The 27,765-nt window shown below is 40.4% G+C and overlaps 2 long non-coding RNA genes across 2 annotated transcripts; both read right to left on the reverse strand.

Annotated features, from left to right (window-relative positions):
• Positions 1–1,402: 1,402 nt before the first annotated feature.
• Positions 1,403–3,097, reverse strand: LOC116273086. The gene is made up of 3 exons (XR_004181570.1): positions 3,080–3,097; positions 1,848–1,966; positions 1,403–1,458 (listed from the first exon to the last, which is right to left on the reverse strand). It is a non-coding gene; the product is annotated as an uncharacterized LOC116273086 (long non-coding RNA).
• Positions 3,098–8,577: 5,480 nt separating this feature from the next.
• LOC116273087 lies at positions 8,578–20,942 on the reverse strand. Its single transcript, XR_004181571.1, has 3 exons — positions 20,901–20,942; positions 10,188–10,332; positions 8,578–8,673 (listed from the first exon to the last, which is right to left on the reverse strand). It is a non-coding gene; the product is annotated as an uncharacterized LOC116273087 (long non-coding RNA).
• Positions 20,943–27,765: the final 6,823 nt, after the last annotated feature.

The following is a 27,765-nucleotide window of genomic DNA, read 5'->3' on the forward strand; positions in this document are numbered from 1 at the left end:
CCTATTTAGTGTCTGGTCTTTTGAGGACTACTGTTTCTTCAGATTTTGTGTCTGTTTATGTGTGTGCACATGGATGTACAAGAGCACACATTGACTAAACTCTAAAATCTCAACTAAATTGAACTCTAAAAGTTCTCAACTAAATTGAACCAATTGATCTAACCAAATAGTCTATGTAGAATAGAAAACATATAATAACACCTCCATGTCTTTATAAAAGTTGGGATTAAGGATGCTTCTCAAAGTACAATCTAAAAGGAGTAACCCAAATTGGTGAAATAATCAAAAACAGGAAAATATATGCCACCTATATGGCACATGTGAACCTCATTTTTAAAATTCCAGTATATTCTACCTGTTGTGTTTTAAGGAAATTCTACCTGTTAGAGCATTTTATGGATGTGTACCTATGTGGCATACATTTTCAGCCATTTGATATAACTAAATGATCTATGTGTAATAGAAAACAACATATAATAACACATCTATGTCTTTACAAGAGTTGGGATTAAGGATACTTGTCAAAGTACAATCTAAAAGGAGTAACACAAACTTGTGAAATAATCAAAAACAGAAAAATACACGCCACCTATCTTGCATATGTGGACCCCATTTTCTTAAGTTCCAGAATATTCTCCCTGTTGTGTTTTGAGGAAACTCTACTGGTCAGAGCATTTTATGAATGTAGGGCAGGTAGTCTCACTGTGGTATACATATGAAGTCCCTGGATACTCGGGCCTTGCCTCTGAAAGTTACACTCTGTAGGAGTGAGTTCAGTGTCCAGAAATCTGTATTTTTTTTTTTTTTTTTATTTTTTAGACAGAATCTCACCCTGTTACCCAGACTGGAATGCAGTGGTGCCATTTCAGCTCACTGCAACCTCTGCCTCCCGGGTTCCTGCCTTGGCCTCCCAAGTAGCTGGGATTACAGGCACCTACCACCACGCCCAGCTAATTTTTGTATTTTTAGTAGAAATGGGGTTTCTCCATGTTGGTCAGGCTGGTCTTGAACTCCTGACCTCGGCCTCCCAAAGTGCTGGGATTACAGGCGTGAGCCACCGCACCCGGCCAGACATCTGTATTCTTAATGAGCACCAACCATTGCAAAGAGTTGATGTAGTTAATTGAGGAAATGCCCTATATTAAGAAGGACTGCTTCTGTTTCCTCTCCCAAGACAGGAAAGTAGGCCTCCGTACTTTGCTTCATAAAACCATATGCATCATTTTGCTTGTATTAAATAAAATTTTCACTGCATTCATTTTGCTTGGTAAGTGGCATGTGACTACAGTACATAGTAATTACATGTTCCTGAAGACTACTCGGTAATTTGCACTTAATAAGACCAAAAATAATTATCCTGTACTCCAATCTAGAAAACATAAATAATCGTAAATATATGGTACTCACCATGTAATTACTTTGCCACTCCACTCAACTCTCCATAAGATTGAGCAGTTACTGAGGAAGTAAAGAATCATCACAAAATATTCCCTATTTTGCCTGATAAACTAAAGCTACTCAACCACAACATTTGCATTTTCAGACACATTTTCTAAGGTTCAGAATTTAAATCAGAAAATTTAAAGGAAAGAGCATTCCTGAGCTCTTTGGGGACTTTCTGATCTGACCTTTTACATAGTAGTGCTAGAAAATTTCTCTGAAATTTAAACAATTTTCAAACTCTTTAAGAATATGACATAACCCACCTGTCTGGGATGACCTTTCAAAGCTGCTTCTAATTCTGTTCTCTGAGTTAGTAGGGATTGATTAAACTTTAGGTCTGAGACACACTTACATGGAGAAGAGGGACAGGAGCGAGCATTCCCCAGACAAACTTGCCTGCTTACATTTAGACTTGAGGTTCCTTTTCTTCTTAATGGGATGAGCTGCAAAAGCCTTTCCACACAGCACTGTGCTCCATGTAGGGTTTCCAGGTTATACTGGCATCCGTGGTTTTCCACGAACTCTGCAAAGCAATCGATAGTCAAAATCATGTTTTTGTAATGAACACAGTTAGAGACCTTCTCCCATGGCTATCAAGATGGAAGGACCTAGGTAGATAGCTGAATCACCTGCAATAGATTTGTTTTGTTTTTTCATTTTTGTGGTTGTCTTCACAAGCACAGTAATGTTGAAACCCTTTGTGTTCTATTACCTCTCACTCACCAAAAGCAACTACCACACCTATAAAGATTACTATAGCCATTGAAAGTGTATCACTACCATGTGCAAAGAGAAGCATGTTGAAAAAACAAAAAAAAACATTCATTCATTTATTCAACAATTATTGATTAAAAGTCCACTATACACCAGGCTGCTTAGGTGCTGGGAATATGGAAATGAGTAAAACAGAAGTTACCTGATCTTATGGAGCTTAAATTCAAGTGAGTGGAGCAAACAAATGCTATCAGATCCCCTGTAATGCTTGCTTTGAAAACATGAATTTGTTCCAATGCAATGTATTAGGGAACAATTTGGGTGTAATGTGAATTTTGTGTTTGCTTATGCATGATTTGTCCATGAGAAACACTGCAAGGTAGAAAACTGCACCCAGCTGACCTGAGTCACATAGGAATATACAGAGTGGACATGCTTAAGGATCTACCAGCTTCCTCCGTTCTCCACGTTACTATGAGCCACATCCATCTACATCTGGCATTACAACTGTTGATCCATTTTCACATAATCCTTGTTCTGTCACATTACAATCACTGACAGGCTGCAACCCATCCCTGCCCCCACAAGCAAACTTCAGATCTTTTTCAGGGTACGGTAGTATTTACGTGTATCTTGATCACTTAACATATATAAAACTGTGCTATCATTTTTATTGTTGCCATCTTTTCTCATAACGTGCCCCTGATGAAGTTTTTGCATGTTGGGCCCCCAACCCCATTTTCCCCTTAAGTCCTCTGGTTTACATAGTACAGTTTCATGTGACATAGTGATTTTTAGGAACACATATGTCACGTTATAGCAGAACTACATATAAACAAGCAAACTCCCAAATAAACAAGATAACTCCAGGTAATGGGAAATAGTTTGAGAAAAGTAAATCAGGGAACATAGTTGAAAGTACCTGGATGGAGTGGGGAGGTCCTCCTTTAGATACGGTAGCCAAGGAGACCTCTCTGAGGTCACATTTAAACTGACACCTGAATAACAAGAAGGAGCCAGTCATGCAAAAATGTAGGTAAGAGCATTCTAGGAGGAGTGGTGGTGGGATTTGTGGGGGCAAGGGATGCAAAGGTCTTAAAACAGGAATAAGCTTCAAGTGTTAGAGGAACAAAGAGGACCAGAGCAAAGAACAGGGGGGTGAGAACAGTAACTGAGTTTCAACTCATATAGATACAGCAGAACATTATAGGTCATAGGAATTTTAGATTAAGTGTGATGAGAAGCCATTGGAGGACTTTTTCCACTACTGATCGAAGCACCTGCTCTATTTACAAATGAACATCTGAGGTCTACAGAGTGTACAATTCATGCCCAAGGTCATGTCTCCAGCCAGATTCTAGGTCTCATATCTTTCCTCATGGGAACAGATATACACATGCAGCCATTCCTAGATGAGTCCTTCATTTGAACTCTGGGAAAGAGGATATCGATGGGGAAATTTTCCCAGATTGTCCCAAAACAGATTCTGGATCCATTAAAATCATGATGATACTGGACAGAAGTCCAGTTTAATCAGGCCATGTCCAATGTCCTGTTTCATTCCACTGGTGAGAGAAAAATTGGCCAGATAAATGCCAACTGAGCCATCAGAGGTGCTAGCAAGATTTGTAAGACAGCCAGTCTTGCTTAAGCAACTGCCGGTGCCCAGACCTACCACCCATGAGGAGGGCTTCTGAGGAGTGCAGTGATGAAGTCAGTGAATGTCCAGAGTGCTCCACGCTTTCCCACTAACTGACATGAGACACGAGGCATGAGAATCCCTTGACAGTGGATTACAAGGCCGCACAATGAGTCCCACAACTGAAAGAAGTTGTGGAATTTCTTTTCTTAGATGGATTGACACTTGTTCTTTATCAAAGCCAGTCGGAAGACAGAAGAATAAATTTAACTTGACAATAGGCTAAATGCCACAGGGTAAATGCCTTGGCAAAAAGCAGGCTATTTGGGGTTCTGCTCTACACTAAGCAAAAGAGGCAGCTGCGTGTAGGGTGTGGTGTGAAGAGGCTGCTGGGTGTCCTGTGAGGGTCTGGAGCAGGTGGCCCTGTGTGCCCCACCCACAGCCCTGAGCTTACACGTCGTTTGCTCCTCCTCAGTCCTACAGTCCTGCCTGCAGCCCTCCATGTCTCTTGTCTCTAGAAGACTGGGGAGGAGACGATAAGTGGTGAGGTACTGAACAGGTCTGTGATTCTCAGGCTGAGCTTCAAAGCATGTCTTCCCAATCCCACCCCCACCCTCAGCCTGCAAGCCTCTCCAGGGCAGCACAAGATCCGTAAGTGATTCCTACCCTCAGCTACAGACTTGTTCTCCACTGCCTCATTCCACATCTGCATAATCCTGAATCTTTCACGTAGACCTTTATGCCTTTTACAAAGCTATACCATTTGCCACAAAATACTACTAAGCCCTCCACTCCCACAGGATTCCAGGAAGCAGGGCAAGCCCACATTCACTCATTCATCAAATCAGCACATATTTACTGGATAGCTCATGATAGCTGTGCACTATTCTCAGTGCTAGGAATTAATCTATGAAGAAGAAAGACCCAAGATGTGCCCTCTGGACCTCCTCCTAGGATGTACATCCCTTTGGCCATATATCCCAAGGATGGCCCTAAGTCCAATGCAGCAGAGGTAGCTATGATGTTTGTTAAACATGTGAGTTCCACGGCCCACTCTAGACCTTTTGTAGAAACTGAGTTTCTAGGATGGTGCCTTGGAATCTGCAGTTTTCCAAGCTTCCCCAGTGATTTTTATAAAAACTAACGTTCAAAAACTACTGCTCCAAGGAATGAAGGACTGTAGCTGAAGAGGTTCTTTCTGCTCCTTAGAGTCTGGCCTCAGAGCAAGGGGCATCTTCTGCTCATGGGACCATTCAAGGATGTTCTCTGGGGATTCCGTGCCTTCTAGGTAGTCAGGGCTGGAAGTTGTTTGGGTCTTGGATTTGAAGGCAACCACAAAGCCCTCACCCCAACAAGTGGTCTCCAGGAGCCACGTATTTTATCAGGATTGCTTCCTTTGTGCCCAGACATAGCTGTCTTTTAAAATTAGTCGCTCCTAGGAATGGCTTGGCAATAAACAATGACTAGTTATTTGTACCTTATTTTAAACCAGGGCTCCATATCCTGGCTGTCAGTGATGGCCCACAGAGAGCGGACACGGATAGGAATGGGAATGTGTATTCCGGGACATGTGGCCATGGTGGCCTACAAGTAGTCTTCGGGAAAGGGGAAGCGTGGCAGCTGTGACAGCATTAGAGCTTGGGAGGAGAGCAGGGGAGAAAGAAGGCAGAGAGTAGCTGGAGGTCAAAGAGGTTACTGGGAGAGTCGGGTTCTTCTTCTTCACGGCTTTGCCTGCATCCTGATCTACTTTAGACTGGATGTCTTTCGGACACAATGAGCAAGTGCAGTCTCCTCTGTCCTTCTCCCACTGCAACCAGCTCACAGCACGGATCCCATCTATGGCTTATCCACACACACATCGTTATCACCTGCCCTTGCCCGGCCCTCTGCAGTAGTCTGTAAACTTATTGGGGGCAGCGCAAGATCCACATGTGATGCATGTTTGCCCCCCACACTCCCTAACAGAGCTTTCATGTGTAGTGTGCTGAATAAATATTTGCCAAAGTAACCCCAGCACTTTGGGAGGCTGGGGCGAATGGATCACCTGAGGTCAGGAGTTTGAGACCAGCCTTACCAACATGGTGAAACCCTATCTCTACTAAAAATGCAAAAATTAGCCAGGCATGGTGGCAGACGCCTGTAATCCCAGCTGCTCAGGAGGTTGAGGCAGGAGAATCGCCTGAACCCAAGAGGTGGAGGTTGCAGTGAGCCGAGATCATGCCATTGTACTCCAGCCTGGGGAACAAGAGCAAAACTCCATCTCGGGGCTGGAGGGGGGTGGGGGAAGAGTGAATGAATGCAAATTGAATGGATGGAAATTTACGGAGGTCAGAACCTGGCTCTGCCTGATTTATTCAGCCCCTGGCATAGCATCGCATGCAAATAGCCATTTAATACTTGTGTTTGATGATCATGAAAGTGATAATAACACCCTGCAAGGGATGATTGAGAATAAGGCTCTTTATTTGTGGTATCTTTTGTTGGAAACTGCCTTAAATCTGTTTTAGAAGTAGGCAGGGTACAAATAAAAAATGAATGAATGGATGGGGCTTTAAACCCCTGGGGCCTCTCTAGACTCTCCATTTCCTCTCATACCCCCAGAGCAAAGCAGCCTTCTGGGGATGGAAGGTGAAGATAATTTTTTCATTCATGCATGTATTCATTCAACAGATGAGTTTGGAAAACCAGACCATGCTAGTCTTAAGCAGTCACCTTGCTCCAGGGTTTCTAGACCAAGTGACTTACTGAAGTTTCTTTCAAGGCTGTGACTCTTGATTCTACTCAGAAATGTTGGGGATATTGAGAAAGCGATATTGATAAGGCCCCACAGGCATCAGAGATTTAGGGAATGTGTGCAGGCAGCAGGTCTCCATTGTCTCTGCCTATCTTAATACAAAAGCACTGGTGAAATTGCTTTAATGCTTTGTTTGGCATCTGTTTATGTCAAGTCAGATCTTCTCCCAACATCCAAATGAAACCTGATGTGACCTCACATAATACAGCAGATGTGTCACCTTGTAACAAACCCTGCACAAAGGTCTTACTTGACATTTAAATGCATCAACATGGAAATTATATATGATCAGATTTACCTTTCCTAAGCATTTTGCTTCTAGTGGTACCTAAATTATACCAGTTGATTAAAATAGGCAATCAATGTCTGCCTGTCGGTGGTGTCTTAACTTGCTATATATACTGTTGGTAAGTATCACAACATTATTTTAATCTGTAAATCAGATTTGTCAGGTCTGATTTATTTAAACGGCTCTCATGTCCCAAATTCTCTCTGACAGCCCCAATGTGGGAGCCTATCCTCATCTTGAAAAGGTAATATTGCCTGGGGCTTGGTGCTAGCTTAATAGAGGCAAGGACACTGTGTAGCAAGAAATAAGAGAAAGACAGGCCACCTTTTCCATAACAAGTTTCTGCAGGCCTCCAATAGCTCAGCCAAGCAGCATCTTTTCACAGAAATTAGGAGAGTACTGACTGATCTGGGGGCAAGGCCAAACACATTATTTATGTCAATAATATTATTGATAACAATAACAAAAAATGTTCCCTCATTTACTATGTGCTATGCACTGGGCTAAGTAATTTTTTAAAATGCATTATCCTTTTCAATTCCTACAGCAACCCCATAAGCAAGTACTGCTTTATATATGCCAAAGCTCGCGTTGAGAAAAGTTTAGAAACTTGCTCAGATTTGTCTGGCGCCAGCCTGCAGCCCTAACCATCAGGCGCAGACACACAGCCTCTCTCCAAAGAGTTATTATGATTAACTGGCTTTTTAAAGGAGGGATGGGACGGGGGGGGGGGGGGGACCATTTGTTCGGGGTTACATTCGTACCCAAGACCACTATGGTTCCTTCAAATTCTGTAATACTCACTTCAATAAACCCGTTAATTTGCTGTTTCTCAGCCTTTTAAAATGAGCAAGTCTTTCTACACTTAAATAATAATAGATACTTTTAATATTTATTATGTATAAAAATGACAAAAAGTGCCTTTTAAATGAGTTCCATTACATGCTATTTATGATGGCCTCTTAGATGTGTTTTCGTGATGTATCCCTTATTTAGTGTACAAACAGTGCTTCGCGGGCAGTGGAATTTAGGGACTTCCTACAAGAGGTGATAGGGGCCTATTGGAAGATGACAGCCAGCACTGTAATTTAGAAGATACATCAAGGATGCCAGGGAAAATGCCAAGAACTCAGAAATCGTGGTCTTGCTTCATGTCTTTTTTGTACTGTAGGGCAGTCTTGGTTGGGCAAGGCAGCTAACTTCAGTGAGCCTTAATTAACTTATTTTTACAGAGCTGTAACTTTTTATCTACTTCTTAGATTGACTAGAAAGACCAAATATGGTCCTCTCTTTCATAGTGCTTTGTTTGCTATGATGTATTACAAAAATGCAAATAAATGGTGGTTACATTATCCAAATGGTCTCATATCCTATCATTGTATACAGAAGATTTTACTTTGGGAAACCAACAGCATTTTACAATGGAGTTCTATGAGTAAAGTGCCCCTCAAGCCCCAACAGCTGGCTCATAGTAACAGTGATTTGTGGAATTAAATGAATTGTCTTCGAGGAAAAATCCTGTAGAACGTATTCACAAGTTCCACCCCCGACCCCACCCTGCAGCCGTCCATCTGTAAAAAAAAAAAAAAAAAACTGTTTTGCTACTTATTTTTTGCTAGAACTGTTTTTAAATGTAAGGTAAGATTTTCAAAATGAAATTTGACATTTTTTTTTTTTTTTTTTTTTTTACAAGACCTTCCTGTGTTTGTCTTCAGCTCTCTTCTCCCCAGGGGGTTTCCAGTGGGCTGGGAAGGCTGCCAAAGGGTAGGCTAGAGGCTGAAGTCTCCAGGGAGTCTGGGTTTGGGGAAAGAGAGAGAAGAGTTATTGTAGTATAGGAGCAGCGGACGGGAAGAAGGAGCTTCAGCATTCATTGATGGGCCCAACCCACTGGAGGAAGCCTCTTCCTGGGGCTGGAGGAGCTTCCCCGGCATGGGAGGAGCAAAGCTGAAGGAGGCAGGCTGGCTGGGAGTGCAGGAGGGCCATGCAAGGCCCCCTCTGCCCTACCTCACCCCACCCGTCATGGCTCTGTCCTGGGTTTCAAAGTGGTCTCATCACCTCCTCTACACTTCTTCCATTCAGATAGTCCCTTGTCTTGTGTGCCGTGGCTCCATCTTACATTTCTGCTGACTGGAGGGTCCAAACTAGTCTCTGGTCCCACAGCATTTCAGACCTCTCTGAAGAGCATGATTCGTTGGAAAATAAAGAAGCCCTGAATCTATACATATCTTCTACAACTGTCAGTCTTTTGTTGAAACCTTTACAGTTTCTTTAGGGTTAGCTATAGCACAGATAAGAAAAACAAGTCCACTACATATGGTGCAAAATAAATTCTGCCTTCAGTGATCCGAAGCCAGGGCTGGCAAACGTTTTCTCTAAAGAACAACCTAGTCAATATTGTAAGCTGTGAGGGCCATACTTTCTTTATCACAGCTAATCTACCTTGTCTTTGTAAGCAGCCATAGACTATATGAATATAGTGGTGTTCCAGTAAAACTCTATTTATAAAAACAGGTATCAGGGCTACAGTTTACTGATTGCTGGAGCAATAAAAACATTTTTTCCTTTTTCTTTCTTCCTTTCTTTCTTTCTTTTTTATTGAGATGTCACTTTGACATTTTGGATTTCAGTAAATACTAGAATGCCTGAATCTCCTCCCCTTTCTCCATTTGCATTGTCAGGTGAGCTCACTGTTGTAGCTAAATGAGAGTTGAGATGGGAACATTGGTTTATTCAGACAGTTGCCATCTCTCTGAAAAGAGTAGCTGAGAAGTTGCATGTGTGCAGCTACTTCTATAGGAAAACACGGAGGAAAGATAACTGGATGCCTAACTAATGAAGAAATTCCCCTGACACTCATAAAAAGACTGAGCAGAAAGGGCCTCTTCTCTCTGGCTCCCTCCCACGCCCTATCCCATATACACTCCTAGTCCCTCTAATGAGAGTTGGCCAGCCCAAAGGATCCCACAAAGGACTCCAGCCATGACCCCAGTCATGTCTGTCCTCTCACTCTCCAAGATTTCCTGCCCCACTATCCTTCCTCTGCAGAGACATTGCCTTTTCAGAGGGGTAATTAACTTCAGTGAAACTCCAGCAAGGCCATTTGTCTAGGGGGCAGAATTTTAGCCTGTTCTACCTCTATCCTTTAGAGAGTAGATTAGACTGACTTCAGCAAAGTTGAATCCCTGGTATTAGCCTTTCAGCTGCCCGCTCCTGCCTTTCCTCTTTTGTAAGCCGTGCTCCTCAGACTCTGTACAAAAAGAGTCACTACTCAGAGAAAAGTTTTGAATTAGCACAAGAACTGGATATACCTGAAACCACAAATCACGAATTTGAGCTACAGAGAGCCTCCCTTGCAGGCATTTGCAATTGCAGTTTGAAGACCAGCCATCTGGATGTTGTCTCAAAGTGTGAGTCTCCATTGTGGCTCCGTCTGTGAAGGAAAAAGTAAAGTCCCTGGAAGAATTTAGAGAGTGGGAGTAGGGGTTTAGAAGGCAGTTACATGTAGACATGACTAGTATTTCCTAGAGGACTGAGTTTTGTAGTGCCTTAGTAATAAGCAAAGAGCCAAAGAGAGGGTTTGTCAGTCATGAATGAAAAGCAGTGGTTCGCAATCAGGGGCAGTTTCTTTGCCAGGGGCACACTTGGCAATACCTGGAGACGTTTTTGGTTGCCACATCTGTCACGGTGGGGAGGGTGCATGCTAATGGCATCTAATGGGTAGAAGCTAAGGATGTTGCTAAACATCCTACGGTGCACAGAACAGACCCCCACAATAAGGATTATCCAGCACCAAGTGTCAATAGTACTGAGGTTGAGAAACACTAAATGAAAGGTGTTTCATGTTCTAAGCAGCCCTCCACTGTGAGTGGTTAAACCATGAGTGGATATGCCGGCTGAGTCACATGAGGGTCACCTCCCAGCAGGCTTCCTTCAGGGTGTGTGCATGGCTAGACAGCAGAGGGCACCACTCCCACCATACCACCTCCATTGTGGTGGCAAGAAGGGGTACATGGATAGGAAATACTTTCATGTTTCTTCCCAGATATGGTGCTATTTTTTTCTAACAAATGTAGGTAAGGGGGCATGTCTCCCCCACGCTCTGCATGGTCAGGGAGATGGGGCAGAACCAGAGAGCCTGGCTCTGACTCTGGCAGAGCCTCCTGATCCTGCTCCAGCCCCTGCTGACTCTGAGTGTGGACCCTACTGACAAAGCAAGTGCTTGCCCTCCCAGTGGTCCTCTCCTTGGCCTGCTGAGCCATGGGCTCCTTGACCATGTTTCTCTTCCTCTTTCCATCCAATCCTACCCACTTTCCATCTTTAAAAAATACTCCAAGTTTCCGGTCTGCTGATGTCCACCTTCTTTGCTTTGTAGGGATTTAGTGAATTTATTCTTGCATACATATTTCCTTGGTCATTTCAGTGGACTTTAGGAAGGCACAGAGGTAGAGGGATCCCTGTAGAACAGCAACTCATCCACTGGATTGAACACCAAGACAGTCACTGGTGGCCTAACGAGAGTAGTGTCAGTAGAGTATGTTGGCAAAAGCCAGACTGTAGTAGGTTGAGTAGATTTGAGTAAAGAAAGGCGTTTTGGTTATCTATAGCTATGGGACAATCCACCCTAAAACTTAGTGGCTTAAAACCTCCATTTATTATTATCTTTTAGAGTTTCATGGGTTGATTGGGTTCAGTTAGATGGTTGTAGATTGGGGTCTGTTTTGGGCTGAATTGTTTTCCTCCAAAAGATATGTTGAAGTCCTAACCCCCGTTGCCTCAGAATTTGGCCTTATTTAGAAATAGGGTCTCTGTACACATGCACATGTATGTTTATTACAGCACTATTCACAATAGCAAAGACTTGGAACCAACCCAAATATCCATCAATGATAGACTGGATTAAGAAAATGTGGCACATATATGCCATGGAATACTATGCAGCCATAAAAAAGGATGAGTTCATGTCCTTTTCAGGGACATGGATGAAGCTGGAAACCATCATTCTCAGCAAACTATCACAAGGACAGAACACCAAACACCACATGTTTTCACTCATAGGCGGGAGTTGAAAAATGAGATCACTTGGACGCAGGGCAGGGAACATCACACACCAGGGCCTGTCAGGGAGTGGGGGGCTGGGGAAGGGATAGCTTTAGGAGAAATACCTAATGTAAATGATGAGTTGATGAGTGCAGCAAACCAACTTGGCACATGCATGCCTACGTATCAAACCTGCAAGTTGTGCACATGTACCCTAGAACTTAAAGTATAATAAAAAATAAATAATAAATTAATACATAAAAAAGAAATAGGATCTTTGTAGATAGAATTATCTAATGTGAAGTCATAATGGAGTATGATGGGCTGTAAATACCATATGACTGGCATCCTGGTAAGAAGAGGAAGGAGACACATAGAAAGAATGCCATGTGATGACAGAGGCAGAGCTCAGACCGATGCCACTGTAGTCCAAGGAATACCAAGGATCGATGGCCACCACCAGAAACTAGGAAAAGGCAAAGGAAGGATTCTACCCAGACTTCAGAGGGAGCGTGGCCCTGCCAACACCTTGATTTCGGACTTCTCACCTCAGAAACTGTGAGGAAATAAATTTCTTCTTTGTGAGCCACCCAGTTTGTGGTACTTGATATGGAATCCCTAGGGGACTAGTACAGAATCTCTCATACAATTGCAGTCAGATCTTGACTTGGGCTGGATTTAAATTCTTAGTCCATTCCTGGTGCTATAACAAAAGCCCTTAGGCCGGGTAATCCATAAGCAATAGAAATTTATTTCTCACAGTTGTAGATGTAGAGAAGTTCAAGGTCAAGGTACCAACAGGTGCAGGTGAGGACTTTCTCCCTGCTTCATAAATGGCACTGTGTTGCTGCATCCTCGTGAGGTGGGAGGAAAGCAAGGGCAAAAGCGACTAACAGACTCCCTCTTGTTCTTTTACTATATCAGGGCACTAACCCCATTCATGACATGGAGCTCTCATAACCTACTTATCTCCTGAAGGCCCCGTCTCTTAATATTGTTGGATTGGGGATTCAGTTTCAACATTAAATTTGGAGGAACACAAACATCCAACCCAGTAGCACAATTGAAGGTTCTATGGGGCTATGTGTCCAGAGGCTTCTCCATATGACAGGTGCTTCGTCGTGGATGATAGGAACTCCTGGGGCCTGGCTGGACATTGTTCTCTTGCTTCTTGCAGCCTTTCCACGTGACCAGGTGTGTTGGACTTTTTTACGTGGCAGCTAGCTTCCCCCAGGGCAAGTGTTCCAGGAGACCCAAGTGGAAGGAACAAGACTCCATTGACCTAACCTCAAAAGTTACACAGTGAGAGAGGGGCTATGAGAGGATAGGCTCCAGAATTTAATTAGTGGTTTAAGCCCGAGACTGCAGGAAAAACACCTGTTTCATTGTATCAGGAGAGAAGCAGATGAGGATGGATAGAGACACAGCAAATGTGTGGATGGAGAGTGACATATGGGAGTGGGTACAGCAGCTTCAGGATGTTGAGAGAATTCTCATGTACTGGCATCTAGTGTCTCTGTGTCTGAAGAAGCAAAGTTATGTGCTGACACTGGTAAGAAAGAAGTGTGGTAGGAGAGAGAGCTTGGGGAGAGTGATGTTTGGAAAGAGCCACAGTGAAGAATGGGGGAGAGAGCTAACTACGATAACATACACCACAAGACCCCAACATCTGTCATTGTTAAATGATAAATTTTGGAAAGGGGAATGAGAGTGAAATCCTGGGGGAGCGGTTGTTTCCTGCTGTCAGTGGCATTCTTGTTGACATTTCCTGAGTTTTCCAGCCCTAATCTAGGTCTCCAGCAGTCAGCGAACTAGATGTTATTTCTGAAATCAACGTAATGGAAGCTGGGAAAATATGATCACTGTTTCATAAGTACATTTCATTAAAATCAATGTCTTCATATTTCGTAGGCCACAAGAGCAGGGAAGAAAAATGTGAAAAATAGTTCAAACATCTCATCTAAACATACTTAGAGAATGCCTTACTCTGTCTTTGTGAACCAGTCCTTCCACGTTTCCCTTTGTAGCATACTACTGTATTTAATGTGGGAAAACAGTACCTAACATATGAATTTTTCTGACTCAGACTGCACAAATTAATTGTATCTCATCCTAGAAAACAGTCATATTTAGTTCATTTTGCTGTGATTGATTGCCTGGGTGTGGGTGAGAGGCAGACCCATTTTCCTCAGTGTTAACTTCAGTTGTGTTAGGTGTGGCCATTTTTGTCAATGATCATGGAGTGAGTTTCTGTGATTAGTCATTTAACTGTATTTGCAAGCTAAATAGAGTGTTTACAACAAACCCCTTGGTTTAGAGACGGAGACCATGTCAAATTGCATCCTATGAAAATTGCATAAATAAAAATTTGCATCTAGAAGGGCCCTTCATGAAAATTATGAAAAGATTGTGGAATTTTTATTTGCATTGTGTAGTAGCTCTGTAATTGACAAATGAATTCTAACTGTAGTCCATAATACATGGCATCCAATGATTATTCATCATAACTGCATATATATTGCTTTGTTCATTATGAAAAGTAACAATGTTGGCAATCACGTTAATTGTTTTTCTTATCAGATTAGTGACAAAGTGCCATAATGAACATAACCTTCCAGAACGCATTCACTAATGGAATAAACAAAGCTAGGTCTTGGCACAGTACAGATCTTACAAAGACAGATGTGCCTTTTCATCTCTTCCTGAGAGCCACAGCAGTACCACTCTTCTCTGTGAAGTGTCCTTGACTCTAACTTGGTCTGGAATTTCAGAAGCATTCATTACTTTTTGTCTCATGATTAGTCAAAAAAAGATCTGGCTGGGCGTGGTGGCTCACACCTGTAATCCCAGCACTTTGGGAGGCCGAGGTGGGTGGATCACAAGGTCAGGAGATTGAGACCATCCTGGCTAACACGGTGAAACCCCGTCTCTACTGAAAATACAAAAAAATCAGCCAGCTGCTGGGCGGGTGCCTGTAGTCCCAGCTACTCGGGAGGCTGAGGCAGGAGAATGGCGTGAACCCGGGGGGCAGAGCTTGCAGTGAGCAGAGATTGCACCACTGCACTCCAGCCTGGGCAACAGAGCGAAACTCCATCTCAAAAAAAAAAAAAAAAAAACTATACCATCAATCCAAACAGAGAATTACATGAAAATTTCTAAAAATGAAGACTTTAAACTAAAGTCCTTGGGTTTGGACAATTGCCTGGAAAGACTTAAATAATCAGGAAAAAAAAAAAAAAGCTTCAAACACCAAGACATTCTCCCTTCTTTAAAAATTTGAAGAAGATGATTCCAGGGTGAAGTAGTATGTTAGTCTGTTTTTACATTGCTATAAAGAAATACCTGAGACTGGGTAATTTATAAAGAAAAGAGGTTTAATTGGCTCATTATTCCACAGGATGTACAGGAAGCATGATGCCAACATCTGTTCCACTTCAGAGGAGGCCTCAGGAAACTTATAATCATGGCGGAAGGGGGAATAGGCGCATCACATGGCTGGAGTGGAAGCAAGAAATAGGGGGGTGCGGTGCTACACACTTAAACAAGCAGATCGCATGAGAACCCTTGTCACAAGAATACCACCAAGTGGATGTTGCTAAACCATTCATGAAGGATCCACCTTCATGAGCCAGTCACCTCCTGCCAGAACCCCATCTCCAACATTGGGGATTACAATTTCACATGAAATTTGGGTGGGGACACAGATCCAAACCGTATCAAGTGTCATCACAGTTGACAATGCCTGAGGTAGTTTTAATTCATCAGTGCATAGACAACATAATTCCCATCTCCTGTGCAGCAAGAGGGGCAGATGCTATCAAGGCTTAAACACTATGAAAGATAATATTTGTTTATCTACAGAACTGAAATCACTACTATAGAACTCATTATTCTCATCTTCCCTAGGTACAAACAAATTTCTTGCTTTAAGAAGAGAAAGTTCATTTCTTTTGCCCTGGTCCCAGGTTTGGTTGGTTTTCTTGTCCTTCTCCTTTTCCTTTGTTTCCTTTTCTTTTTGCTCTTTAAAGGCCAGTAGTTATTCTGAAAATGATTTCTTATTTCTGAAATTAGCATACCCATCACCTTACTAACAACTAAGTCACCTCCATGTGTGTTTCTCAGGGACACCTGCAGGTAAATTGTAAGCAGGTAGTTCATGACAATCATTATATCACTGAGAGAATTTGCAGGAGACATTCAGTTATTTATGCTAAATCAGCCATTATTGGGTACCTATCAGATACTCACACTCACTGTTCGAGGGCCTATACTTCAGGATATGAACTTCCCAGAACAGAGTAGGCATTGAATGTTTATTAAGTAAGTGGCAGTACCCGCTTCCAAGAAGCTCCCACTCTAATGAGGGAGGTGGACCTTTACAAAGAAAAGTATAATTTATAGTTTGAAGAGTATTCTAGAATAGTTAGAAATAACCAAAATGGGAGCACAAGGAAGGAAGTAACCAAGTTTGGGAAGATTGAGAAAGGCCCCACAGAAATAGTGTTTGGAGTAGATTTTGAAGGAGGAGCAGATGTTTGTCAGGTGAAAAGGTTGGAAGAATGGTGTCTGAGAATATGTGTGTATTTGTTTGTAGAGGAGTTTGAACACAGGCATTCCAAGCAAGGGTAATGGTACATGTAAAGGCATGGAGGCTGAAGTGGTGTGGTGGATCCTGGAAGCAGTGTTCAGTTTTGCTGGAATCTGGGAGATATCCAGGTGAGGGGCTAATTGAGAAGAAAGATAGGTTCCAGATGTTGAAAGACCCTGTGATCTTCATTGCAAAGTTTTGGGCTTTGCCAGTAGGAATCAAATGATGGTCCAGTAAAAAAGAGACAAAAATCACATTTATTTAAAAAATCAACTTTTCACCATTGAGGTTAATGTCAGCTGTAGGGTTGTTATATATGGCCTTTATTGTATTGAGGTACATTCCTTCCATACCTAGTTTGTTGAGAGTTTTTATTATGAAAGCAGGTTGAATTTTTCATCAAATGCTTTTTCTGCATCTGACGAGATGAGCATATGGTTTTTGTCCTTCATTTTGCTAATATGATATTTCACATCTATAGATTCACATATGTTGAACCATCCTTGCATCCCTAGGATAAATTCTACTTGATCATGGTGAATCATACTTTAAATATGCTGTTGAATTCAGTTTACTAGTATTCTTGTTGTTGTTAAGGATGTTTTGAATCGATATTCATCAGGGATATTGGCCTGTAATTTTCTTTTATTGTAATGTCCTTGTCTGGCTTTGGTATCAGAGTAATGCTGGCCTCATGAAAAGAGTTCCAAAGTACTCCTTTTTCTTTAATTTTTAGGGAACACTTGAGAAAAATTGGTATTAGTTATTCTTTAAATGTTTGTTAGAATTCACCCATGAAGTCATCAAGTCCTGGGCTTTTCTTTGACGGGAGAAAATTTTATTATTGATTCCATCTCCTTATTATTCATATTTTTAGATTTTAAATTTTTTCTTGATTCAGTGTTGGTAAATTGTATGTGTCTATGGTTTGCCCATTTCTTCTAGTTATCCAATTTATGGGCATATAATTCTGAAGATCAGGAACAACACAAAGATGCCCACTTTAACCACTTCTATTCAATATAATATAATATTAGAGGTCCTTGCCAGAGTAATTGAGCAAGAGAAAGAAATAAAAGGCATCTAAGTAAGAAAGAAAGTGGTGAAATTGTTGCTGTTTGCTGACATGATCCTATGTATAGAAAACCCTAAACACCCTATCAAAAAAAAAACTGTTGGAACTGAAAAACAAATACAGTAAAGTTGCAGGATACAAAATCAACAAACAAAAAGCAGTAGTATTTCTATACACTAACAACAAATTATCCACAACAGAAATTTAAAAATTTTATTCACAATAGCTACAAAAACTAAAATACCTAGGAATACATTTAACCAAAGAGGTGAAAGATCTCTACAATGAAAACTATAAAACATTGATAAAAGAAATTGGAGAAGACACAAATACATGGAAATATATTCTGTCTGCATGCCTTGGAAAAATTAATATTGCCAAAATGTGCATACTACTCAAAGCAGTATACAGATTTGAAGCAATTCCTATAAATATTGCAATGCCATTTTTTCACAGAAATAGAAAATAAAATCTTAAAATTTAGATGGTATTGCAAAGACACCAAATAACCAAAGCAATCTTGAGCAGGAAAAACAAAGCTGGAGGCATCACACTATTTGACTTTAAACTATATTACAAAGCTATAGTACATAGAATAACATCATACTGGCATAAAAATAGACACAACCAATAGAACAGAATAGTGAACCCAGAAATGAACTCACACATCAATGATCTATTAATTTTTAACAAAAGTGCCAAGAACACAATCGGTAAGGGACAGTGACTTTAATAAAGAGTGTTGGGAAAACTGGATATCCACATGCAGAAGAATGAAATTAGACCCATATCTCTCTCTACATACAAAAATAAAATCAAAATGGTTTGAGGGCTCAAATGTAAGTTCTGAAACTGTAAAACTAACTAGAAGAAAACATAGGAGAAGAAAACTATGCAACATTGGTTTGGGCAGTTATTTTTTTAATTTGACCCAAAAAGCTCAAGAAACAAAACAAAAAATAGACAAAAGGCATTACATCAGACTAAAAATCTCCATAGCAAGAAAACAACAGAGTGAAGAGAAAACCTACAGGTTAAGAGAAAATATTTGCAAGCAATACCTCTGAGAAGGGGTTAATATCCAAAATATGTAAGAACTCAAAAACTCAATAGCAAAAAAATAAATAACTCAATTTAAAAATGGGCAACAGATAGATGAAAAAATGCTCAACATCAGTAATCATTAGGGAAATGATGAGATTATTACTTCCCACCTGTCATAATGGCTATTATTAAAAAAACGATGCAAGATAACAAATATTGGTAAGGATGGGAGAAAAGAAAATCTTTGTACACTGCTGGTGAAAATGTAAATGAGTACAGCCATTATGGAAAACTGTGTGGAGATTCCTCAAAAAACTAAAAGCAGAACAACAATATGGTCCAGCAATTCCACTACTGGGTAGGTAGTCTAGGACTTAAAATTAGTATTTTGAAGAGATAGCTACACTCTCATGTTCATTACAGCATTATTTACAGTGTCCAAGATGTGGAAATAACTTAAGTATCAACCCAGGGATGAATGGATAAAGAAAAAGGGAAATATATACACAATGGAATACTACACAGCCTTAATAATGAAGAAAATCTGTTTTTTGAGGCAACATGAGTGAACCTAGAGGACGTTATGTTAAGTGAAACAGACCAAGAATGTAAGGAGAACAATTACATGTTCTTACTTATATATGGAGTCTAAAATAATAAAACACATAGAAGCAGAGAGTAGATTAGTAATTACTGGAGGCTGGGGGTGGGGAGTTTGGGGAACGAGAAAGATGTCGGTCAAAGGGCAGAAAGTTGCAGTTAGACAGCAGGAATAAATGATAACTATTTAAGTTGATGGATATGAAATTAGCTTGTTTCAATCATTCCACATCATTCGTGTGTGTGTGTGTGTGTGTATATATATATATAAAATATATAATATATAAAATAACATCACTGTGTACCCCCATAATTGTATGCAATTATAATGTGTCAAAAAATAAAATTAAATTTAAAAACTAAGTTTAAAAATGATCACTCTGTTCAGTGTTTCCTAGGGTAAATAACTTTTTTAAATGATGGATGAAATAAAGGTAACATTTTTCTTTATTTCAAAATAACTCTGAATTTATAATGTTGTGCACTAAGAATCTCTAAAAGGAGATTATACTGTAAAGCATCCAGCATCACCACCTCTTTGTTCGAAAACCAGGAAATCTCAAGGGGTGATAATATTGTGTTCACTTCCATTTATGCAAACTGTGTGTCTATTGGAAAAGGCCATTCCACACTCAAGGACTTCATGTCACATATTTGGGCACTTCAGTGCCTTCAAAATATTAATATAATTGGAGGTTGAAAGGTTCATGCTGTCCCAAGCAAAGCATGAAGTGTTTCATGAATTGGTGGAAAATTAGGACCAGCAGGATGTCATGTGTCCATTTCAGTGTTTTGGTTCTAGGGAATCCAAGACGGTACATGATTGATTAGGATTATTTGTATTTACTTACATAGTTCTCTTTGTGGATATTTTCATCTGAGCTGGGAAAGCACAAAAATTAAGCAGACACCTTTGAATTATTCAAGCTGATGGTTAAAATAGCCCATTAATATTACAGATCACCCCCCTGTACAAAATAATTCCTACATTAGTTCATCTCTCTGCATTAAAGCGTCTGCACCTGAAAAAATTAAAAAGCTTGGGCTACATTTTTAAAAAGTCTTTCCAGCTATAAGTGGTAAGGATTCTATTACTTACTTAAACAGTATATGAGGGCCACATTAATTAGAGTTTATATCACCTAAGCTTTCTCCCTTTTTCAGTAATTGACAGATCACCAAGGCAAATAATGCTTAAGGCAGATCAGATATCTGTGTGGAAACGATAAACAATAGCAAATAATAAACAGATTTTACTTATATATTAAATACTGGTTTCTCAAATTTAAATATTTATTGAGTATGTACTCTGAGATAAGATAGCGACTTAAAACACCTTTCCACTCAAGGCTTGGCACTTAGCACAGCCTGACGTCACTTTTCATGTCATCCTAAGTCTGTTTCCAAAAATGTGGTCGTGAGACCACCTACCAAATCATACTCGCTGGAAAAGCTTATCGATGAACATTCCTGGGTGCTAATCCTCTAGGGACGCAGATTTCATAGAGCAGGCTAGAGCTCAGGAATCTGCATTGTTAACAAACTCCCCAACAGAATCTCATGCACACACATTTAAATACCACTTCCTCCAAGATGTAAATCACTGTGCTGGGAGTATAGCCAAATAAATAGTAGACGAGGGTCTGAGGTAACATCAGAGTAACAGGAGATTAATACCTCTGCGTTCTGGTAGCTCCCCTCACTTCATTCTAACCAATGGCAAGGAGGTCGCTGCTCCTCTGTTTCACCCCTTGTCTTGTCTGAAAGGTAAACAAACTTCGCCTAAGAAAAGCCTCTTCCAGAAAGTAGTTTCGCCAACAAGTGGGGGAAGGGAGCAACAGAGAGGTTGGAGATCTAATGGGGAAAGATCTGCCTTAAGCTTTTTTTTTCCTCAAAAAGTAGATGGAGTTTGGAGAAACAAAGGTGATTCCAGGGTTCACTGTATAAACTATCCAAATGGATTTAGAGATAATACGAGTACATTTGGAGCTAAGGCAAAGATCCAGTACACATATGATAACTCAATACAACTAAAAACACAGTCATTTGATTTTTAATGAATACAAGAATTTTAATATGCTTCCAGACCCTGTTTTTCTTGTTTCTATTTTCTTCTGTTTTTGAAGTTCTCTGTATTCTTGAATGTGGACTTTTTTTTCTTTATAAATCCAGTTCACTAATGCATACAAAGCTCTTTTTCTGCCCTAAGGCTAAGAACATTCCAGGTGAACTAATCAATCAATTTTTGCCCATTAAGAAAGAGCACTAAAATAAAAGAATCCTAACCTTTTGATGGATCTGCTAGTTGTTTGCTAAATACTTTCTTTTTTTAATGGCGAAACACCAAGAGGAGAAGCAGACTTTCACCTTAAGGAGAGGAAAAGCTTCCAGTTCCCAGGGAATTTGTAGCATTTGGGGAATTTGTACCATTTGGGGAATTTTTTTTTCAAATCCTGGAGTATTGGTCAACCATAGCATCACTTGGTGATAGTGGTGTTATTTTTAGTTAAGTCTTCCTAGCCCAAGTTGGAACATGTGCATATTTAAAATGTAGAATAAATGCTTTTGCAAAACAAACTGAGAACCAGGCGTGGTGTCTGGCTTAACTGAATACCTAACTCAGCAATAGCTTTTGCACAGTGTTGTTCAAAGTATCTTCCTTAAATTTTCAGATTCTTTGCCTTATATTATAGAATTGATGGAGTAACTGATTTATTTTGTAGGATCTGAAACTCCCAACTTGTTATTTCCAGGTTCTGAGTGTTATACGACTGAACCTATTGGTAATATGTTGTTCCAGCCTAATGGTTAAATGAGAGAAGTTCATGAAGAAAAATGAGATATGATGTTGCATTTCATGAAACAGCTGTCTCAGCCCAAAGAAATGTTTCTCTTATCTGTAGAAGAAGATAAAATAAGACATAACTGACCAGATATCTTCCAGTTTTAAAAGTTTAACAACAACAACAGCAACAACAACAAAAAAAACAGATGTTTCACAAGCACAGTGTCTAGCCTACCATGGTGTTTTACTCTGGTCTTCTGGTGGATGCTTTTCCTCAGCTGAACATATTCCACTAATAGTGGAAATCAATAGAGAAATTGGATTCAGGTTAGAATCCAACTTAGCTGAAGCCATTATTACTTCAAGCAAGAGATACATAAAATTAGAGAATGACAATCTGATTTACTAAATTAATAAGCACACCACAACTATGTTTAACTCAGTATTGTGGTTTTAAAGGTCAGAAGTAATAGAAAAAATCAATCCATTTCTCTCTTCTTTTCTTTTTTCAGGTTTTTGACCAGACAAGCCAACCTTTTCCAAGGTAAACAACATTATACCATTCTCCAATTTGTTGGCAAAATCCAGCAAATTGTTATTGGTTTTAGATAAGTTTTTGCTGTATGTCATGAGTGAGACATTCAAATGGTGCTCAGAATTAGAGTTTACTGGTGATGTTAGTGATGTGAACATGCTATGAATATTGCTTGACTAAGTACTGGACTTAACAGAAATTGAGAGAGAGAGAATGAGAGAGACAGTGTGTGTGTGTGTATCTTTTTCTTGCCCAGTCAGCCCTTTTATGATACAGCAGACTCTTTGTCTCTGATGTTCAAAGACAGAAGAAGGTTTCTTTGTGAGCAGCTGTGGCAAGGCCTTGCACCTCTCCAAAGCCTATTTTGGAAGAATTAGAAAGCCAAGTGCCCCCAGCACAGCCCTAACCTTTCAGCTTTGGTGAGGCCTTCCTGTCCAACTCCAGCAGGAGAGTATTCGCCAAGTTGTTTAACTCTCCAGGAGTATCTGTAAAAATTAGCAATTGAAGATGTGCTAATCATATTAAATAACATAATAGAGATCCTTTTTTATTTCATTAGAAAATCAGAATGCATCTGATGTGCACCATCTGGTTTGTGAATACAGGAATAAGTTTTCAAAAGGGCACATTTCCAAGTTCTATGTTTCATATGCTTCAGAAGGAAAAACCTGTAAGCAGCTCTATTTTTAATGAGAGCAATGCTAAAGCTAATAAGGTTGGGGTGGATTTGTAGTACGTGCCTTTTCTCCTAAACTACATGTGTTTGCAATACGTTTGGCAGACGTGTCCTGTTGAGAGGCTGGGCTTCCAATTGAAAATTTTAAAGTTCTCCATGTGTTAATTGGAAAATAGAGAAAGCTATCATTGTAGTAGAGCATCTGGCTTCCTAGATATTAATTATGGGTCCATCTACTCATAAAGACTAGTATTTTAAAGTTATCTCCTATTATTTCCTATGTTAATTCTAGAGACTATAAGTTTTCAGATCATGGAAAAAGTCAAGTTAAACTTCATTATGTATTGTATGCTTTTTAAAAATGTCTTTTACATGCAGTCACTGTACATAATAAGCAGAAACAAAATAATAATAAAATATCAGATTTACTATTGCTACCCCCATACTGAGTTCTTAAAATATATTTTTTATTTAAACAAAAATATAGTTCTGGAATGTAGTCATCTTACTCTATGAAACAGAAACATATTTGGATCACAAACCTGCTTTAGAGGAGTAATTCCTTCAGTTTCTTCCATAATTTTTACAAGTCTATACAGTAACAAACAGGATTTGTGAGGCAATATAATGTTCTTCTTAACCTCTCAGTAATTGGAGGCATCATCTGTATGTATTCCACAAGTCCAGCTCATGCTGATGAAGGAAGTATAATTACATTACAGGCAATCTCATCTAAGGTAATTACAATTGTCACCGTCAATCCAATTAAACAGGATAACTAACTCTACTGAGTCAGAAGCACCATAAAGCTTTCTGACTAAATCCAGGCTTTGGGATAAGGATGTGATTAGAATTTTGAGAATTTTCATTTGCTAAAATACTGTTGCGTATACAAATAGATAACAATGTTGGGAGAGGGGATTGGTGGGGAGAGATTGGATATAAATAGGCTTTTTTTTTTTTTTTTTTTTTTCATTTACTGGTCAATTTCTTATTTCTAAGCCAGAAATCACTGTAGATTCTCAGCATCAAACTTCAGGCCACACAACATCATTATGGAAAGGTTACCCCAGCATCACAACATCCTAATGCTCTACTGTTCCCATCTGGCCTCTCGTCCTGAATCAAGCCTGGATCTCATTATTCCTTCAGAGACCTTTCATCTTGTTCCAGTTGTAACGATGCAAAACACCATCTCCTAAGCTCCAGCCCTGCCTTTGCAGGATGGAGGAAGTTGGCTCAAATAACAGTCCCTTACCCCTGAAACTCTTGCACTGGTTTGCACAGGGTCAGTGTGGGAGGTAACGTGGAACATCACTAAGAATTACAGAGGTATAATGACAAGTGGATAGGATGCACTTCTCAAAGATTTCATCTCTGTCTCTATAGTCCAGGCAAGAGGATAAGCTTTGGATAACAGAACTCAGAGAATGAGAAGTGGGAACGCTACTGGGCACTGTGACTAACTGATAAAGGGCCCAAGTGAGATGGCATATGCTTTCATTACATGATACACTATGTGAAGATACTGGTGTATTCTTTATGGTTTTTCATATATAAAGAGATATAGGAGATAAACTTCTTCATCGGGGGTAGGAGGGGAGAATTTACAATCTGATGTCAATGGCTCCCTTAGTCACCACTCACCACTCAGCATCATCTCTCAGAAGCCCACACCCTGGCTTTTCTGTCCTGTAGCTGGGACTTTCTGCCTGTCTCCATTTCTTCGTATGTGTTTTTCATGCCTCTCACACTCCTTGCCACTCATGGTTGCCTTTTCTCTTTGTCCCTATAGGAACTTCCAATCCTGCTTTAGAACTTACCTCCTTTAGGAAAGCAAATGTCACTGAAGTGTGGGAGTGGAGTGGAGAAAAGACTAGGTAGGAAGAGAGCCGAGCTCAATTTTATATTCCACGACTAACTGGTTCTGACTTTCTCAACAAGTCACCAAAGCTAGCTGAGTCCGAATTCCTCATCTGTAATATGAAGATGTTACCATCTGTCCCGCCAACCCCATTTTACTTAATTTCATTGTGAGTGTCTAAGGTGAAGATATGAATGTGCAAAAAGTCCCTTGTACTTTATAAATTCCTTACAAATTTCAGGGAATATATATAATTATTATTATTATTAAGTCCCCTCCCTCTCGCCCCAATTACTTCCTTTTGTTGACTCCTGCAGCCCTTGCAATTTAAATGGTGCTTCTTAAAATGCCCTCTTTTATTTCCTGGTATGTTGTTTCTGTTCTTTCTGTTTCCTTTTGAGCGTCTAAGAACCTAAAGGCTGGCACTATGTTGCTTACTTCTTTTCTGTTTTTCCTAACATTTAATTTATTTTCTGACCCCCTGAGATAGAGTGATTTGTCGAGGCATTGTATTGTGTTTATACCCTCTTTTGTTTTCCTCCCACGATTGCAAGCATACAGCCCAACTTAGTCTTGAAGAAGTCAGGCTGCAGCATCAGATAACGAGCATAGAAAGGCCCAGGTAGGAACCAGAGGCAGAGGCCCACTGTGATGCTCTTGGCAATGACTAAGACCATGGCCTGACCCTGGGAGATGGAGAGGAGGCAGTCTCATGGTGCCTGAAATTGAGTTTCTTGTCCTTCTGATAGGATAGAGATCAAAAACCAAATTAATTTGACTTTAAAAAATAAAGAAAAGAGACATTCCTTGCACATCCAAGTTTGTGGACTAAAACTTTACTTAAAGAAAGTCCTTAACACATAATTGTTATTACAGGATGCAATTCCTAAAAAGATTCTAGAATATATCCGGTCAGATAAACTTAAGAGAAAAAATAGAGCCAGGAAAGTCTTGAGCTATTTCTTTTCTTAGGGGTAGAAGTGGGTATCCTTCCGCTACTTATTTAAAGAAAACTAAACAGGGATATGCTAATAGCTTCAATTAAAATTGTGGAAGAAATAGTCCAGGAGACATCTTGAAACTTGAAACCTTATGAGACTGAATTAACTATTTTAAATATTCAGAATTTTCATTAACATACAATATATGTTATAGTTACAATATTTGTTATGTTTGAAATCCAGAGCGTAATTTGTTAGATTCTTTCTCTTTTAAAACTCCAGGATCCATCCTTGGTGGATTTTATGACAAGGCCTGTAAAATGGAGTAGCTATAAGGAATTATTCACTGTAATAGTTTGCTGGAGTGCAGTGTCGCGATCTCAGCTTGCTGCAAGCTCCGCCACCCGGATTCATGCCATTCTCCTGCCTCAGCCTCCCGAGTAGCTGGGACTACAGGTGCCCACCACCACCATGCCTGGCTAATTTTTTGTTTGTTTGTTTGTTTGTTTGTATTTTTAGTAGAGACAAGGTTTCACTGTGTTAGCCAGGATGGTCTCGATCTCCTGACCTCGCGATCTGCCTGCCTCAGCCTCCCAAAGTGCTGGGATTACAGGCATGAGCCACTGCACCTGGCCTCACTGTAATAGTTATCTACTGCTGTGTAACCAATATCCCTGAAATTTTACAGCTTAAAACAAGCATGTGCTGTCTCACATACTTTCTGAGGGTCAGGAATCTGAGAGCGGTTCTGTGCAAGGTCTCTCAGGAGGCAAATCTAAGATGTTGGTACCTCAGCCATCTGAATGCAGGGCTGGGAGTGGAGGGTCCACTTCCCCAAGGGCTCATTAACATGGCTGTTGGCAGAGCCCTCTTGCTTCTCATTAACTATTACTAGGAGGTTCAATTCCTTACATGTTCGCCTCCCCATAGGCCACTTGAGTGTCCTCAAGACGTGGCATCAGATTTCTTCCACAATGAGTGATCTGAGACAGAGAGAAAGGATCACATAGGAAAAGAGAACAAGCAATAAATCCAAAAGGCTTTTACTCACACCAGCCAGCTCAGACACCAACTGGGTGTCCAACAATTCTATTCAATTCTGATACCAATTCCCAGAGTTAGTGCAGACACCCTGGGTCAAGGGCTTAATCCCATAAGACTGCTCCTACTTCAGATGCCAACTGCCAATGGAATGTCTAGGCTACCTTTCAGGGAACAACACCTCCCTGACTCAGACATTTCCCTGACCACATCCCCGATCCCCACCAGGCAACCCAGGATCAGTAATTTGCTAGAATTACTCACAGAACTCAGGAAAGCACTCTACTTGCTATTACAGGTTTATTATAAAGGATACAATTCAGGAACAGCCAAATGGAAGAGATTCATAGAAGGTATGGGGGTTGGGGGCTTCTATGCACTCTCCATGTGCACCTCCACGTGTTTACCAACCCGGAAGCTCTTCCAAACTGCCATTGTTTAGGGGCTTTTATGGAGGTTTTATTAAATAAGCGCAATTAATTACATCACTGACCATTCATGAGTAACTCAATTTCGAATCCCTTTTCCCTCCCTGGAGGTTGGGGGTTGGGGCTGAAAGTTTCAAGCTTCTAATCAAGGCTTGGTCTTCCTGATGACCTGCCTCCATCCTGAAGCTATCTAGAGGCCTGCTAAGAGTTACCTCATTAGAACACATATGCTCCTATCACCCTACTACTTTTTTTTATAGAGAGGGGTGGTG

Source organism: Papio anubis, unplaced genomic scaffold, assembly GCF_008728515.1.
Source record: "Papio anubis isolate 15944 unplaced genomic scaffold, Panubis1.0 scaffold35, whole genome shotgun sequence".
Classification (NCBI taxonomy): Eukaryota; Metazoa; Chordata; class Mammalia; order Primates; family Cercopithecidae; genus Papio; species Papio anubis.